The sequence below is a fragment of the Protopterus annectens genome, chromosome 9.part0, assembly GCF_019279795.1.
Source record: "Protopterus annectens isolate FY-2018-M chromosome 9.part0, PAN1.0, whole genome shotgun sequence".
Lineage (NCBI taxonomy): Eukaryota > Metazoa > Chordata > Ceratodontiformes > Protopteridae > Protopterus > Protopterus annectens.
In genome coordinates this window covers 1855571490-1855588989 of record NC_056743.1, presented here as the reverse complement: position 1 = coordinate 1855588989, position 17500 = coordinate 1855571490, and positions in this window count along the sequence as shown.

The window sequence follows — 17500 nt, the reverse complement described above, 5'->3', positions numbered from 1 at the left end:
TACCTTTAAGCATCTATTGCAAGATGACCAGTTATTGGAGAACCCACATTCTGCCTCTCAGTAGTCATCTTGGGATTAGTGCTTCTGTTTTCTCCTGGTGAGAGAAGGAGTGCAGTTACATTATTTCCTGAAGACTGCTGATCACCAGAAAGCTTAATAACTGATTTATAGGTGACAGCTTGGAATCTGTGCTTATATTCTGATCCTGGTGAGAGTAGGAGCAGAGTACATTGATCCCTGACTCTTTTTAGGTGGAGAGTGAGTGTCATCTGTGCTTAATGTACTTGATAGGGCGGGTTGCTATTTGAGGTATCTACCAGAAAAAGGCTGCAAGTCTGCAGACCCTTGCATCATCTGGGACAAGACTGTGGATCACCAAACAGGCCGTGGCCTAATACTCTTCTTGGGATTGGTGCTAACATTTTGCTTTTGGTGAGAGAGGAAGCAAAGGAGTATTGTATCCAACCAGAGTGAAGCTGTGCCAAGACCAGCATTAGTAGTAGCCAGGCAGCAGCCATTCATGCAACTCCCCTCTTTTTATCATTCTTGACAAGATAATTCTTTATTTTCAGTAAGTACTGATTGATTTCTTCCTTACTTTAGAACATCTGCCTAAATACTTCATCTTTAAATTTTCAGTATCTACGTATTATTTTCCCCTCAAGTGTTTGGCAGTGCTGTGTACAGACTTGGACACTTTGAGTGATATTTTTCCTGTGAACGGCTTCAGTACTTAATATATTGAGCTCATATCAAGGCATGTCTAAAGGTCAGTTCCCTGTGCTTTCTCCTGTCAACTTGGTGAACTTCGGCATCCTGAGGCAATGTAGCAACTACCTCATGTACACAGACAACCATCTCCTCTTACCTCCCAACACTATGACTTGTGAGAGATGCACATATATAGCCAAACTGGAAGCCAAGCACTCTCCAGCCAAGACTGGATTAGCCAGTCAAGAGGAGAAGATTAACACCTGCACCACATCACATTCAACACATAGTCCTCAATAACATGCACAACCATAACCCTCACATAGTAACACAAAACACACACCTACTTTTGTGGAGGGTCTCAATAAAAATCTGCCCAAACAGAGGCCTCTGAGGCAGAAATGCAAACCGCCACATAGGTTCATAGGTTCATACTAGGCTATCTGCCCTAGGGCATTTATAAGCCTAGCCAGAGTGTGTGTGGCTTTCACCACCCCTTAGGATGAGAATACTATACCCATTAGTTTGCTGTGCCTCTGTCCAGCAGTGACACAGAGATGATTCCCGGGGTAAACCTATGATCTCCTATCCACTCGTCAAGATTTCTCTTGAACAGAGTCAGTGAGGGGCTCTGCCTCACATGGACTGGGATTCTGTTCCATAGTGTAGGGAGTCTCTGGGTGATGAATCTGTCCCTCCAGCACATCCTATTTATATCCGTGTTGAGGTTTAAGTCTCTTGCTCTCGTGGCTCTGGTGGATTTGGATTTTTTGAGGTGGAGCATGTCCATTAATTCCGGGTTGGACATGGCCTTGTATGTCAGGCACAGATCACCTCTGAGCAGATGGTATGTGACTGAATAGAGCTGGAGTTTCTTCAGTCGGGCATCGTATGACATATGTTTGAGCCCCTTTATCCTTTTGGTGAGGAACTTTTGGGGTCTTTCCAACTGCTGCAGGTGTCGGGTAAGGTACATTCCAAATGGGGCGTTGTACTCAATCATTGGTCTGATACGTGAGGAGTACAGGGGTACAATGACCTCTCCTGATCTGGATGTGAATCCCTTCATGATCAGGTGGGCAATGTAGAAGGTCTTCCTAACCACTTTAGCAATGTGAGTGTCAAAAGAGAGGTTACTGTCAACTTGGGTCCCCAGGTCCCTGATAACTTCTTCTGTGTTTAATGGATTACCACCTATGTGGTAATTAGGGGTTACCTTGTTTTTCCCAAAGGGTATGACTATACATTTTTTGGCATTTAGCTTAAGGCCATGGCTCTGGCAGCAGTTATCCATTTCTATGAGACCTCTCTGGAGGATGTCTGTGTCTGATGGAGTGTCAATTATGGTGCCCAGTTTGCAGTCATCTGCAAATTTTGTCAGCCACAATCCCCCTATGTTTGCCTGCACTTCAGAAAATTAAATGACGAACAAGAGGGGGCCCAGGACTGAGCCCTGTGGGACACCGCTCGTGACCAGCTTAGAGTCTGACATGGCACCAGCAACTCTAACCCTGTGTGTTCTGTCCTTGAGCCAGTTTGCAACCCATCTTGTGACATATGGGTTGATATCTAAGCTGGTGAGCTTTTCTATGATGCCCGAGTGGGGTATTGTGTCGAACGTTTTGCTAGGTCAAGGTAGGCTGTGTGAACTGCCTTACCCTCATCAATGGCCTTAGTGACTGTTTCAAAAAAGTCGACCGACTTCAAGAGGCAGGATCTGCCCTTGACAAAGCCAAATTGGGTAGGATCCAGTGTCTGTAGGTCCCCAATGTCTTTATTTATGAGTTCCATTATGATCCTCTCCATAGCTTTGCAGACAAGGCTCGTCAAGCTTATGGGGCGGTAATTCCCAGGGTCCGTAGCAGCACCGCCTTTGTGGAGTGGGACCACAGTTGCTGTACGCCATTCTTTGGGTACGTATCCTGTAGTAAGGCTAAGATTAAACAGCAGCCTTATGTGTGGGTTTAGTTCCTCATTGAGTTCGTGTAGCACACAGCCGGGGACACCGTCCGGTCCCATTAATGCTGTGTTTTTTGCTTTAGAGAGAGAAGCTCTCACCTGGGCATCTGAGATGTTTGGGAGGCTAGACTCTGGTGGGATAGATATTTCTCCTTTTGGGGAGGGAGGGAGAAATTTGCACTGGACCTGTCTGCCAGTATGTTGGCAATGTCTGTGGGTTCAGTGGTTTTTTTATCATTTAGGACTAATTCTGAGCATATCTGGGAGTTTCCACCCAGGTTTCTAACATAGCTAAAGAAGGCCTTATGATTGTCTTTTGTGTCATTAGCGATTTTTCTCTCAAAGTTGGCCTTGGATGATTTTATGAGTGATCGTAGTTTTTGCTAGTATTGATCAGAGATGCCTTCCCTTTTAGGGATTTTGCTCTGTCATGTAGTAGCTTTCTCCTCTTGTTGTAGAGTTTGTTTATGGCTGGGGTCCACCAGACCGGGTGCCTGCCTTTGGTGGAAAGGGTCTTGATTTTATTAGGGATTGCTTAATCCATACATTCCTGGAGGTGCTCGTAGAAGGCATTTGTAAGGGTTTCAGCAGCGTGGGTTGTGGTTTCCACTGGCTCGGGGGCCTTGAAGGATACCACTCCAGTCTTAAGAAGTGTGAAGTTTGCTTTTGAGAAGTTCTTCACTGTGGTCTTTTTTGCTGGGGGTGGGGGCGGGATGTGGATCTCCAATGAGATTAATTTATGGTCTGATCTCACCAATGAGGGATATACTTCGTGTGGAGCATTTTGTCCCCATGTTTGTGATGATCAGGTCTAGTATATTTTCTCCTCTTGTGGGAATGGTGACTAGTTGTTCCATAGCATTTGAGTTTATGAACTCCAGGAACCTTTGGGCTAGGGTGTTGGGGCTTGAGTAATGTTCCCAGTCTATGTTTGGGTAGTTGAAGTCACCCAATATGATGGTGTTTGGAGAGACATTCATACTCTCCAGTGTCTTCAGGAAGGCTGTGTGGGTTTCCTGAGTTTGAGAAGGTGGTCTGTAGCATGCTAAAAACTGTAGGGCAGTTTTACCTATGGTTAATTGCACCTGGATGGTCTCCGATGCTTCGTGCATTGCCACTAACCTGGAGGTGTGGGTATCCTTTATGAATATGGATACTCCCCGTCCTTTTGTGGTTCCGTCCGGATTTTGGGGGCAGAACGCATGATATGAGGTATAACCTGATAGTGCTGGGGTGCTCTCAGGAGCCTTGAACCAGGTTTCAGTCACAGCACAGACATCAATGTTCTCCATACTGAGGAGGGCTTTGAGGGCGTGCATCTTGAGGTTTAGACTTCTGGCATTGAGCAGTATTACCCTTAGTTTTTCTCCATTTTTGTTTTCTAGGGTGGTAGGTTTATCATTTGAGCCTTGCCTAAAAAAGGCACTATGGGGGTGGCAAGAGCCTTTGCCAATAGCCGGAAGCCCAGGGGTGACAGGTGCAAGCCGTCCCTTGCGAAGCAGCATGGCTTTTCAAGCATGTCATCCCAGGCAGACAGACATTGGATCCCCTTAAAATGATACCAGTAATTAAGCCAATTATTAAAGCTGATCATTTTGTCTCTGTATTGTGGCATCATTCTTGGTGAGGGTAGGATACTGCTCAGGGTCAGGGTCATATCGGACTGGGCTACATAATCTGAGAGCTCCTCTATGTCTCTTTTCATGTAGTCCAGGGAGGTACGTCTCAGGTCATTCACACCAGCATGGACAATGACTGAGTCATACTTGTACTTGCTGTGGAGTGACCAGAGTGCTTGTGTTATGTGGCGGATTCTAGCGCCTGACAGGCAGCTTACTGTGATCTTTTCCTTGTTCAGTCTGGTGAGTGGGACGTCAGTGTGTCTGACTATGGAGTCACCTATAACAAGTGTGTCTGGCATTGTGTTTGGCCTTAAGGGCTGTGACTATTTAGCACAATAACTTTGAGAACTATGTGTTGCATGTCTTATGTCTTGAAGTGGCAGTTGCTTGGGTGTCTGCTTTGGAGGCCTCTGTAGTTTTGGTAGATTTTTGATCAGTGCCTCCGAGTATGTCTTTGTGTGTTTATGTGTTTGTTTTGCAGTTGTGATAGTTCTATGTGAAACTGGGTTTGTGGTGTGCGTGGTTTCCTTCTCCTCCTGTCTGGTCTTGCCAGTCCTGAGTTGAGAGAGCTCAGCCTCCAGTTTGGCTATATAGTTGCATCTCTCACATGTATTTGTGTTTTGTGGGAAAAGGAGTGGGTTGTCTGTGTACATGAAGCAATTGTAACATTGCCTCAAGATGCCCAGATTCACCAGCTGAACAGGAGAGGACGCTAGCAACTGACCCTTCGACATGCTAGAAAAAGTGAAAAGTTTGCTGTGTAACTGAGTCAGAAGGGACCTATAGGGAAATGGGTACTCAAGGGGATTCTAGGCTAATGTAGTACTTTGTTTAGTATACAAGTACTTTACCTATATAAAAATGCTTTAGGAGCAAGTGCTGAGCTTTACCTATATAAAAATGCTTTAGGAGCAAGTGCTGAGCTTTTGAGATAGAGAATAGACTGTTTAGATTGCAAGTAGAGAAGTTCTAAGGGAAAAATTGAAAAGCAGACTTTACGGAGCCAGAAATAGTTTAACCGGCGCTGCCCGATGGTGCTCTATGAGCAACTCCGCGCTAAATCACGCGAAAGCGTGCTAAAGTGGGCTTTATAGCAGGGGGTTGAAAAGAGCTAGGAATTGACCCAAAATGGCCAATAGACTACAAGTTTCTGGCTGGAACCACTGCTCTAGGGACAAATAGGCTGCTCAGTGCTCCCCACTCCCACTGGTGAACAAAGAAGCTTCCCTTTATCCAAATAAGGATATGGAATAGCACAGGAACCAAGCCAAAGCCCAGAGATGAGCAAACTCTGAAGACTGGACTATTCTAGTTCAGTAAGGCGGGAAAACAAGATTTTTATTTATTTATTTATTTTTTTCATAAAACAGAGGAAAAACAGACAGTAAATGCTATAAATGCTTTTAAGCGGCTAGCACACTTGAGTGTGTTAGCCTACAGGTAAAATTAAGCAACAAATAACTTTTTTAAAAGTGCAAAACAGTTAATCAACACAAAAACAGTTTAAATAGAATGCAGAGCTGTATAAACAGGCGAAAATGCAGTCGCTAAGCAGTAAGTAATCAAAAAGCCAGAAAAAAAATACTTAAATCAGGAAAAAGTCACTCTTTTGCTCTCTGCTGCTTGTAGAACTCTGCAGGACACCACGAGGAGCTGTGCTGAGTTGAATACAACGAAAAAGCGCTAAAGTGGGCTTTATTACAGGGGGCTGAAAAGAGCTAGGAATTGACCCAAAATGGCCAATAGACTACAAGTTTCTGGCTGGAACCACTCCTCTAGGGACAAATAGGCTGCTCAGTGCTCCCCACTCCCACTGGTGAACAAAGACGCTTCCTTTTATCCAAATAAGGATATGGAATAGCACAGGAACCAAGACAAAGCCCAGAGATCAGCAAACTCTGAAGACTGGACTATTCTAGTTCAGTAAGGCGGGAAAACAAGATTTTTTTTTTTTTTTTTTTTTTTTTTTCAGAAAACAGAGGAAAAACAGACAGTAAATGCTATAAATGCTTTTAAGCGGCTAGCACACTTGAGTGTGTTAGCCTACAGGTAAAATTAAGCAACAAATAACTTTTTAAAAGTGCAAAACAGTTAATCAACACAAAAACAGTTTAAATAGAATATAAAAATTACGGCAACCACAAAGTGCAGTCCAATCCACAATAAGCAACGTTTACACAGTATTTGTTAACTTGAAGGATTCAGTTTCAGTTTTCAATTTCAACGTTGCTTATTGTGGATTGGACTGCACTTTGTGGTTGCCGTAATTTTTATATGTTGATTCAGCCCCAGTGGGTGGTACGTTCTTGGTTTCAGTTTAAATAGAATGCAGAGCTGTATAAACAGGCTAAAATGCAGTTGCTAAGCAGTAAATAATCAAAAAGCCAGAAAAAAATACTTAAATCAGTTATAGCAAATACAGTTATAACAAATGCTCTGAAATATACTGTATATTTCCAAAATGTTTGAGAAGGACAGTCAGAACACAAGAAGGTTCAGGCGAAAGAGAAAAAAAAAAGTTTTGTTTTACTTTTTGAAAGGGAAAAAGGAGGAACAGAAGGCCTTATCAAATGTTCTCTCTGTATTATGTAGAATGAGCTAATGACACTAGACTGGGAGGTGTGTCACAGTAGGGGCGGGCAATTGCAAAGCCACCAAGTATAGCCTACAGACAGCAAGCACTAGAGAGGCAAATGAAAGTTTTTAAACAGATAAGGATTTGTGAAGATACTGAATGGACAAAGTGCTTTATATATATTAAATTGTAAAAACAGTAATCTGTAAAAATAATCAAAAAAAAAATCAAGATACTTATATTTTGTAGCTCAGTTGCAACTTCTCCAGTCTGCACTGTGTGCAAAGTTAGGGCTTAAAAACCAGAACAACTTCTTTTTTTTTTTTTACAAGAACACAAAAGAACCAGCCCCCACTAGCCAAGAGATAACATCCCAGCACAAACCATGAGACACATAGCTCACACAGTGTACCACACAAAAAAGCTCATAAGGCAAAACAACTTACCCGATACACTAGTCATAGGTGACTCAGTAGTAAGGCACACTGATGTCCCACTCACTAGGTTGAATAAGGCAAAAGTTACAGTCAGCTGCCTTTCAAGTGCCAGGATCCACCACATAATGCACCCACTTAGGTCACTCCACAACAGGTACAAATATGACTCTGTCATTGTCCATGTTGGTGTGAATAACCTGAGACGTACCTCCCTGGACTACATGAAAAGAGACATAGAGGAGCTCTCAGATCTTGTAGCCCAGGCAGGTATGACCCTAGCTCTGAGTAGCATCCAGCCATCACCCAGAATGATACCACAGTACAAACAGAAAATGATTGACTTCAACAATTGGCTAAATTTCTGGTGTCATTCTAAGGGCCTCCAGTATTTGTTTGCCTGGGATGACATGATCGACAGACCTCAATGCTTCACCAGAGATGGCCTGCACCTGTCACCCCAGGGATTCTGAATACTGGCGAAGGCTCTTGCCACCCCTATAGTGCCTTTTTTAGGCAATGTCCTGAAGACAGAATTGCCACCATAACAACTGCAAGCAAACAAAATTTGAAGGTAATGCAACTCAACGATAGATGTCTAAATCTCAAAATGCACTCACTAGAAGCACTCCTTAAAATGGAGAACATCGACATCTGTGCAGTGTCCGAGACCTGGTTCAAGGCTCCGGAGAGTAACCCAGCACTACCAGGCTATAATTTATACCACACCTTTCGGCCCCTAAATGTGGACCGAAGCACTAAAGGTGGGGGTGTCTCCATATTCATAAAGGATATGCACACCTCCAGACTAGTAGCCCAACATAACACATCAGAGATACTTCAGGCACAACTAACACTGGGTAAAACTGCAATCCAGGTTGTAGCCTGCTATAGATCTCCCACCATGTCCCAAGATTCCCACTCCACATTCCTAAATACACTGGAAAATATTAGGGTACAACCCAATACCCTAATACTGGGACACTTTGACTACCCCTCCATTAACTGGGAAAATTACTCATGTACCAACACACTTGCTCAAGGTTTTCTGGAATTCATTAATTCCAACACCCTGGTCCAACTCATTCTTACCCCCAGCAGGGCTAGAAACATCCTTGACTTGGTCATTACTAACATGGGCGACCGTTGCTCTACACCAGTAATCAACTCCTCCCTGGTCAGATCTAACCACAAGCTAATCACCATGGATATCCACATCCCACTCTCACCACCCTAAAGGAAACCACTGTAAAAAACGTCTCCAAAGCCAATTTTGGACTTCTAAAACCAGAGGTGGCTAACTTCATGACATCCATGCAAATGCAAAATAGGTGCATGACTGAATCATACACCAATGCACTGTATGAGCACATACACAGGTGCATGGAATGGGCCATACCAAACAGAACCAAGATGTTCTCCTCCAAAAAAGGAAGCCAATCTGGTGGTCTCCCACCATAAACAAACGCTACAACAGAAGGAAAAAAATTTTTGCAGAAAAAGGTGAAGTCCCAAGACTGGAAAAACTCCCTTGTCAGCCTCAGCAAAAAAATGAGCTCCATCATCAAATCCTCTAAAGCTAGCTATGAAACTAAAATTGCTGCAGATTCTAAAGACAACTGCAAGGCATTCTATAGTTATGCCAAGGATCTACATGGCAATACTCAGATCTGCTCTGAGTTACAGCACAATGGCAATACATATACAGACCCAACTGATATTGCCAACATATTGGCAGACAAGTTCAGTGCGAACTTTACCCCCCCTTTAACCCCTAAAGGGCCTATAATAATACCTGAGGAATGCCAAGTCCCCATTATCATGGTTACACAGGTAAAAATCGCACTGTCCAAAGCCAAGAATACAGCTTCCACGGGACCTGATAATATCCCTAGCTGTGTTCTACATGAATTACAAATTGAACTGGCACCACACCTGAGTACCCTGTTCAATCACAGTCTCATTTCAGGCTTTATTCCTACCGAATGGTGCACTACTATCGTCATCCCACTCCACAAAGGGGAAGCAACTACAGACCCTGGCAACTACCGCCCCATTAGCCTGACAAGTCTGATATGTAAGGCTATGGAGTCCATCATCATGGACCTTATAAATAAGGATATAGGGAATCTCCAAACTCTAGACCCCATGCAGTTTGGGTTTGTCAAAGGTAGATTGTGCCTGCTCAACCTGATAGACTTCTTTGAGTCTGTCAACAGAGCTGTGGATGAGGGCAAGGTAGTTCACACAGCCTACCTAGATCTTGCCAAAGCCTTCGACACCATCCCTCACTCAGGAATCATACTTAGATTCACTAAACTAGGCATAAACCCCTATGTTATAAGATGGGTTTGCCAACTGACTCACTGATAGAACCCACACTGTGAAAGTAGCAGACTACTGAGCAATTACAAGTGGGGCCCCACAGGGATCAGTCCTAGGTCCTCCCCTGTTTGGGATCTCCTTCTCTGAAGTTCAAGCTAACACAAAGGGACTATGCTTGACCAAGTTCACAGATGATTGCAAACTGGGAGCCATTATTGATTCTTCAACTGATGTAGACATTCTACAAAAAGGCCTCACTGACACCAATGACTGTTGCCAGAACCGTGGCCTTAAGCTCAATGCCAAAAAGTGCATTGTCATTCTCTTTGGGAAACATTTGGTGCCCATGAGCTACCACATAGGCAGAAATCCACTAAACACCGAAGGTGTGATAAGAGACCTGGGGACACAGGTTGACAGCAACCTCTCCTTTGATAACCACATTGCCACTGTAGTCATAAAGACCTTCTATGTAGTTCATCTCATTACAAAAGGTTTCTCATCCAGCAAGAAAGAGGTCATAATCCCTCTCTACTCGTCCCTCAGACCTATTATAGAATACAACACCTCATTTGGTATCTACCTCACTAGACACGTACAACAACTGGAATGGCCACAAAAATACCTTCTTAAGAGGATCTTAGGCCTTAGACACATTCCCTATATGGGCAGACTCAAAAAACTCCAGCTATACTCTGTCTCTTATCACCTTCTTAGAGGCAATCTCTGCTTGACTTACAAAGCCATATCTGACCCAGAGCTGCTGATATGCTACACCTAAAGAAATCTCAATCCCAATATGCCACATGCTCCAGGGACCTAAACCTCATTACCACAATAAACAGAACATGCTGGAGGGACAGGTTCCTAACCAAGAGACTTCCCATACTCTGGAACAAATGTCCCATTCATGGCAAGCAGAGCACTTCACTGGCCCTCTTTTAGATAAATCTTGATGAGTGTATGAGCAATAGGAAGTTCATTCCTGGGATCACTTCAGTGGCCTTGCTTAACAGGGGCACTGGAAACTAACTTTGGGCAGCATGATGCCAGGGAATCTTCTTGGGCTAGGCTTATATAGGCTCCGGGGCCATTAGCCTAGTACACACCTTTGAACCTATGAACCTAAAACAACGGCATATCACAATATCACATTTCACAACCCTTACAACCTGTAATTTGATCCTAACATGAGCAATAAATGTGTAATATGGAATCCTGTGTTAGGACAGCAAATATGGGGAATACATATCTTAACAAACACTGGAAGTATATGTGTGCACACACTCTAAATAACATATTGTGGAAACAGCTATTGAGGTACTGGCAGCATTCACTCTTCATGAGTATGCACCTTCCATCAAGTGCAGGTCCTCAGTGTCACACCAAGAAATGGTCTGCTGTCCAAGATGTATGTCCATGACATTTGCCCACTCACCTGCAGCAGAGGCAGTCATGGCTTGCACACATCTTATAAACCATGGAATGGATCCCATATCCAGCAGGTAGCACTCAGGAGTGGGAGATGTAGCCTTACCTCACCATTGCATATACCATGGCAAACAGTGCAGTCATGTATGTGATGAGGAAGTATGGGACAACATTAATGTAGAAAAAAAAACAGATGGCCATCCAAGACAGATGACGGCACATGTTGCAAACTGGTCATGGAGGCTGTCTAGAAACATGCATCAACACTGAGGGAGTTGCAGGAATGTCTAGCAAGTACTGGCTGTGCAGTACCTGTGTCGACAATCACTTGGACTCTGTATAAGTGTGGCCTATGGGTTAGGGTAATCAGATGGGAAAGTTGTTCCACAGGAAACATCATCCAGGGCTCTCTACAGGTAGCATATGCATAACATCAAAATCCCCCCAAAGGCATGTGTTGCATGGTGTACCAAGACCAAGTTTGAATCCAACAGACAATATTAATAAAGATAGCTGTGCTGCACAAGCAACACCTCACTCCACCTCAGGCCCACCCTCCCCATCTGTACCTTGTTGGTGCCAGTGTACACCTGTATGTTTGCCGTTCATTAGCAGGGACTAGGCCGGTACACATGGTGTTCTGAATTTGAGACACTGCAAAATGACACTCGTGTGGCCCATAGTTGTCATGCATCTGCAGAAATGCTGAGGATGGGGAGGGATGTCATCCTGAAACACAACAGTGAACTGAAGCAGACATCCAAAGCTCACTAAGGATGGCTGTATCTGCACACAGTCAAGGTCATGAATTGTGGCAGACATATCCCTGACTCCACAGCAATAGTGAAGGCATTGTGTGACCTCCAAGGGCTGTGCACATGCATTGACCATGTAATCTGGCAGAGTTGGTGGACATTTGTCGGGCGGAGTGACCAAATACTGGCAAGTGCAGATGGGCCATGCTAGTATACCCCTTCCAGGAATAGTGACTGCTGTAGTACACTTAACAGCTGATGCAACAAACCATCATGTTAAGGGTGTGCACACTTATACACCCACATATTGTATGCATCTCAATCAGCATCTGCACAACTAACACATTTGCTGATACTGCATTTGATTGCACAGGTCATATGTCACATATCAGGTTTGTGTAATGTTAATATATGCAGTATTGTGGCCCCATGGCATATCAGGGAAGAGGGTGCCATATCAATAAGGGTGTGTACACTCCTCATACCCGGGATAAGCTTTGAAGGTTGCCAGTGTAATCGTAGTTTATTGCCCATACATGCACCGCTGATGATGAGATCTGCAAATCAGACGTCAGGTATTCACTATTGACATCTGTCCTCATATAATCCCAGGTATGTGCTGGAAAAACACATAGGGGCTGTGAGCAGCAGAGCAAGTATAACTGACACACATATACACATTTAGCAATGGCATGTACACTTGTGAGGTATGGTGCACAGTACATGCCAGGGTGCTGAACAGGTGCACAGCAATAGTGTGTACATGGGTGCAGTGTAATCCAGGGGAAGAGGCATCACCTACTAACACAACTCATGCATCACAGAGATGTATAATGTTGGTAACAGGGATTGACTATAGCTGCAGTGCATGCTAGTGCCACATGTCATGCATGTTGACAGCTGGGTAATGAGACGTCTGTGTGTAATATCTTTGAGCAACCTCACCTGTAAGTATGTGTGTCTTCCTGTGTGTGTGTGTGTGTGTGTGTGTGTGTGTGTGTGTGTGTGTGTGTGTGTGTGTGTGTGTATGTACAGTTAAGCAATGATGTAGAGGTCTTAAAGTGTGTTTCTTTCCCCCCCCCCTCACAGGTGGCGAGGTGGGTCAGGGTCCCTCCTGCAGCCAAACTGATGTTAGTGTCCATACAGACTCTGACAATGATGATAGGTATGGTGAGGCACAGGCAGGGTTGTCAGGGGCTGAAGCTGTGGCATCAGTTGACATCCCACTGTTATCCACCCCATCCCCGCACACAGTCACATTGCCTATACATACCCCATCACCAGTGGCCATAGATGAGGGACAGTTGGAGGGCAGTGGCATGGGACAGGACAGTGTGGTGACTATGGTAAGTGTGTCTGGACACAGCAGCCTTAGCCGGATAACTGAAGAGATACCACACAGTCAGATGTACAGGGGTGCTCGTAGGAGGGCTGCTGGTTATTATCCTCCTGGTAGAAGTGCCACAGCAGGTGTCACCAGACACATGTTTCAGGCTGTCATGGAGGCACAGGCACATATGGAACATTATACCAGTGAGGGTCTGACACTCCAGAGGGCTTCTCATTCTGTTGTTATTGACAACATCTGTGGTTTTGCAGATGCCCACCATTATTTTGCAGAGGTCCTGGATAAATGGTTGGGTGAGATGGTGGGAATCCTTAACTGTGCAATATCTGTGCTTGAGCATATGGTGGGAGTAGTGCAACAGCCACTTGGACGTAGGTCAGCAACACCAACAGGTGGAGGTCGACATGGACATGCAACAAGTCAGAGCGGCTACCGCAGTGGCAGTACCAGCACCAGCACTGCAGGAGGAGTGCTGTCCATACAGCAACATAGCAGACCATGTGCACGTGGCCCTGGCCAGTCCCAAGAGGGACCCAGATCCAGCGGACAATTATCATCTTCAGGGGAGAGTACCATATCTGACCTTCTACCTGGTAGTGCCTGTGGGACTCCTGGCAGGCACAGTTCTCGTGTCTTTGGCCGGAGATGGTGAACTGCACACCCTGCCAGGTATTTAACTGTTGTTTTTCTGGTGATCATTGTTTTTAGCTTCTGAAGAAGTCGGGAACTTAATCTCGATGAAAAGTGTACTGTAATTGATCGCACTTTAAGTTGAATAAATTATTGCTTTTTTGCGAAGAAGGGGCCTGTTCCTGCTTTTTATTTATTCACCCTGCCAGGTATGTCTGCAGCTTTCCAACAAATCCCTGTATAGGGCAGCCACATGGCAGAACTGGGTGCATGCATACAAACACACACACACACACATCACCAACACAGCTAGGGCAACCCCATACCTACACACACCACACCTGCACAGCCCAATTAATATCGAAACCCCCTAACACACACACATGATATCAATCAAACGGCTCAACCTAGGTCTCTGGCAAACCCACAATACATCCTGTGCATATGATGATACCTGTGCCACATTCCTGTCATCCATAACATCGATGCAGGGACAGGTTAATATGGTTCTGATGCAGAGGGTGAATGTACTAATGTGTACCAATATAATGGTGTGTAAGATGTTTTCAGCACTAAAGTCTGATGCTTACATGTCAGGATGTGTAGCTGGCCAGCCATGATATATTACAGCTGTTGTTAACACTGATTGTGGTCTCCATAATGTTTGTGTTGTAGGTGTCTATGGGACAGCAGGATGTTGGTCTGCTGTTGTTTCCTATAAGGGATATGGCATTGTGGTGACACCTTGACTGTGCCATATCCTGGGTACAACTGAACACGTCTGAGGGGTGTATACAGGTAAGTGCATGGTGGCTGATGTCAGCAGCCCTTCTACAGTGAGCAATGGTAAGTGTATTAGGTAGTACACACCACATGTTTGTGTACACACACACACACACACACACACACACACACACACACACACACACACACACACACAAAAAACACACAGAGGCTTTGGCATTGATGCAATACACAGAAAATACTGTACACATGGATGCATGTATTTTTGCAGGGAACCCATTTTAGCTTACATAGTTCCACCAAAACAGAATATGTACAACATCACATCAGGAAATAATCAGTCTGCTAGTTTAATGGCATTGACAATGGTACTGGCAGGGTATATGTCCCCTTCCTGAATGTACTGCAATTCTTGACTTGGTTAACATAGGTGTGCTGGAGTTGGTGGCACAGCCCTACCCTTTGGAGGGTGTGGGTTGGTGTAGAACCAAAGATAATGTGATTGACAACTACTTAACCTGTTAACATGAACTGTACAGTAATACAGCTGGCTAAGTGGGGGGATATACACAACAATAACCCCAATGATATTGTCTGTGACCACAAGATCCACACACAACTATATATACCAACCCCAGTATTGCTGTACAGCTATGTAGTGGGGAAGATGGCATTTACACATCTACTACTAGTTTTGATGGAATTAATTTCCACAAGATGATACCTTTGAAATGTTAGTATTTGCCAGTCAGTTCTCAGACAGATGACCTCCCGAGGCATGTATTTTTTCAAACTGAAGTAGATCCCTTCACATACATACACACTCTTACATGGCAACACTGAGAGTAGAACCCCTACCTAGGTACTTATTGCTACTAACATGTGTGGCCTTAATTGCACACCACACAGCTTTTATGATCAGGTGTATCTCAGGTTACTTGTTAAGTGAAAAACATCACAAGGCCTTGTACAGTATGGTAATGGGGGATGCACTGGTTGTTTATGAACACTACATAGTGTGACATGCTGTCATATACACATTGACAAACACATAACAGTCATAGACACATCTGAGAGACATGTGTGTATCAGTGCTAACTACCTTGTCAATGAGTCCATTCTGTTACAGATACTTTGCACACAGCACATGCATCATTGGGCTGGATAGTCTAATCAGTTACCTGTATGGTTGTTGGTGACAGTGGTCCCCATACAGTGGACCTTGGGACATGTACTGGGGTACCATGGTGTAAAGACAGTATACCCAGCACCCACACCCCACACTGGATATTTTACTCACTGTAACCCATGATAATACTCTGACATACCCACAATCACACATTGACCAGGACTGCACTACAACCCCTTGTATATCTCAAGAGTGCTACTATAGGGATATACATCTATTGCACATGCCACAGGGATAGAAGGTTGATGGTTTGTCATGGCTCTCCTACAGTCAACAACATCACTATCCCTTATACTGTATAGCAAGGTGTATTGTATTAGGAGAATGTGGCCTCAGAATGATGTATTCTACAAATATACACACTTGCACACATACACACACTTGCCAGGACTAAGAGGGTAAATCATGCCTATCTATCCATTTGTACAACAGTGTTGTGTTGGTATTGCATGCTCCAGGTAGCCCATAGGGTGAAGAGTGTAACAAGGTACATGTAATGTCTCTTAAAGCAGCAGCCATTTCTAACTATGACAATGGGGGTGTTGTGGGTGAGAAGGCCCTCAGGGTATTATCAACTACAGGTTTACAAACACACAGATACTGTTATTCTCAGTAATAGACACTGCCACATTTGTCAGTGCTGGGGTCCATAGGTGCAGGTGTTCCTAGGTGTATACCAGTATATTGTCCATGGAGAGATGAGAAGAGTAGAGGTTGTGGGTACAGTGGTAACATGCCACCAGCCATTTGTCAGCAGCCCATCTATCAACTGATGCCATGTGAGTGATCCTCAGGGTGAGAGATAAATGCAACATCCAATCATCTGGCTGTTTCTTGCAGATGGCCAGTGAGGTGCTCCAACTGACATGTATGCAACATATATTACATAACATGTTCAGTGTCTGTCTTGGATACCTGTACCCAATCATGTGTTGACTGTGGTAGTGTAGTTGAGGTATCCATGGCATGTGGTGCATACAGGGTGGGGTTTCCTAGCTGTGGCATTCATAACACAGCTGGGCAGACATGTCAGTGTCAGTCAAGCATAGATTGCCTGGAAGCAGCCAAGATGGATACCTGGCATCTGCACATCTGTACAGAGGACAGACAGACATCAGCTAGCCAACTGGTTATGCATTAGGATGAATGTTTTGACAGATAGATGTCTGACACTGATAAGTATGCAATCACTACATGACAGCAGCTGTCAATTACATGTTCTATACACACAGTAGTCTACAGTTAATATCCACATGTCAGATCAATATCCAGTAGGAAATACTTAATGACACACAGCTCACACACCAAGAATATGATAGTCAGGACTCAGAGTCCATCTTTGCATGCAGGGGTGTTTGGTTCCAGTAATACAATCTGCAATCTACTCTTACTTGGGAAAGCACTGTTAAGAGTAGTAACATAATGATACAATACATGCAAGTGTCACTGCATATAGCCTGGGATACTACCCATATATGAAACACATACAAAAGGAAATGATTGTAGTACAAGCCATATATACTCAGGTGTCCTAGTCAGTAAACTCAGATCCCTTGCTACTGTGATGACATCACATGGAAACATGTTATGTACATGGAATTGAATACACTTATTAAAGATGTCATTGCCGTGCTATTTCATCAGACTGGAATGTGATCACTGGTTACCAAGGCTGAGCCATGCTTAGCAGGTGTAAGCATTGCTTAAATATAAATGCTAAGCAGATTTGCATACTGGTAAGCAAAGCTTACACAGTGTAAGCACGTATTCATTTAAC